The 1,915-nt window shown below is 41.1% G+C and overlaps 1 long non-coding RNA gene across 1 annotated transcript; it reads right to left on the bottom strand.

Annotated features, from left to right (window-relative positions):
- Positions 1 to 963: 963 nt before the first annotated feature.
- On the bottom strand, positions 964 to 1,447 carry LOC123087400 (uncharacterized). The gene is made up of 3 exons (XR_006441333.1): positions 1,237 to 1,447; positions 1,099 to 1,150; positions 964 to 1,020 (listed from the first exon to the last, which is right to left on the bottom strand). It is a non-coding gene; the product is annotated as an uncharacterized lncRNA (long non-coding RNA).
- Between the last annotated feature and the right edge of the window lie 468 nt (positions 1,448 to 1,915).

Raw genomic sequence — 1,915 nt, 5'->3', positions numbered from 1 at the left:
TCATATAGATGCCGCTCAGCTAACTGACAAATTGATAGTTCATTGGAAGGAACAGACCCTTCACCATGCGCCATCTATATGCAAAAAAGGCATAAAATGAATACGACGGCATGTGTATTGTAAAAGAAACGCCTAGTTAAAAAAAGAAGGGAACGTCATGGTGTGTTACCTAGCTTTATTAGCAACTATCTTCAGCCAACAATTTAAATACTTTCTCTGTAAAAAAAAGGGGGAACAGTCGAGTAAATAAAAGACATCAGACCCAAGCATATGATGTATATGTTGCAAAAAAAAGAGAACATATTTTTGAAATAATATGTATGTGACCCTTATAATCGTCTCCACGGTCGTACGACGGACCAAGCCCAGATAGGGACTTGCCGGGACGCCGACCGTGAGAAAAAAACATATTGCTGGCATACTATATATACATGCATTTGCATCATCTCCAGGTTGTACGACGGACCAAGCCCCCATAAGGACTTGCCGGAACGCCAGCCGGAGAGAAATCATATTTTCGACACACATGCTAGGCTTGTTTTTCTAGACGGTCGTACGACGGACCAAGCCGATACAGAAACTTGCCAGAACGCCAACCGTGAAAAAAAATGTATTTTTGACATAATATATACATCGCGCTTGTAATCATCTTCACGATCGTACGACGGACCAAGCCCACAAAGGGACTTGCCGGAACGCCGACCGGAAAGAAATCATATTTTCAACATATATGCTATGCTTAATGGTGTCGAGGCTGTATGACAGACCAAGTTTATACAAACTTGCCGGCACGCCAACCGCGAGGCCAATATATTGCGTGATCACACGTACGTTCAATCAAGATACCATATAAGCATACTCGAATGAAATTACATGCCATGCTGATGCGCGTTGTCGTGCATATCTACTATACATATCCTACTTCAAACAAAATAGAATAGGAAGGAGACAGGCCTTGGAGTGTTACCTGGCCGGAAAGAAAACGTGTGATCCTGTTCTACTAGATTGTGATTATCTCACCTAAATAAGAAAAGGGAGAGACGGGAAGTCAGATTAAGATATATTAACCATCTACTCCTAAGAGCAGCAATCACATACATCCGAGGCAGGATTCAATCTGCACCTTCGTGGGAGTTGTTAGCTTCTGTGCCTAAGAAAAGAAAAGCAAATAGGAGTTCAGCTGGATGATGGAGACGCAAAGGCAGATGCCATCACTGCCTTAATGGTGATACGTACCCGAAGTTTGCCGAAGAGCAGAGTCCGATCAAGATCGGCAAAGCGTCGTAGTTACAGACAAACTGACGTCCAAAGGATATAAAAAGAGAAGAAATACACTCGGTTGGTTATTAGATGAGCGACGAGAAAGATGCCTACGAGCACGCGACTGGGCAGTAGCAGATAACTTTGTTTCAAATAACAACTCCTTAGCAATGGGAGTCTCAACTAATTATCAAACCGGCAGACTCATAACAAACCTCCAAGATTAAGGCCTTATCCAGTTGAAAGATCCAAACATACTTTTATAGCCACCGTACCCACCTAGCCTAACGTCAAGCCGGCCAGTTTAAAGTACGCGTACGCTGCCAAGGTTAAGCCAAATCTTTGAGGCACGTTAAAAAAATACATATATTTTCGAGTTCTGAATCCGAATTAAAAATAAAACATTCAAATTCAGACCTCGAGGGGCATCTGTTGACACCGATTTCGATCAAAGTGAAACATGATTCTTAGATATTATAAAAATAAAATCATTTACATAAAATGAAAAAATAATGAGTTGCCGGATACGTGAATAAAAAATACCATGATGAATTTCCGTCGCGCTGTTCAATATAAAACAGCAGACCCAAAAATAAAAGAGAAGGAGCAATATCATCGCATAAATTAGAGGGCATATGACTTTTATACACTTACG

Source organism: Triticum aestivum, chromosome 1B (assembly GCF_018294505.1).
Source record: "Triticum aestivum cultivar Chinese Spring chromosome 1B, IWGSC CS RefSeq v2.1, whole genome shotgun sequence".
Classification (NCBI taxonomy): Eukaryota; Viridiplantae; Streptophyta; class Magnoliopsida; order Poales; family Poaceae; genus Triticum; species Triticum aestivum.
Note: the sequence above shows the minus strand (reverse complement) of the source record. Positions and strands in the feature narration are given on the sequence as shown.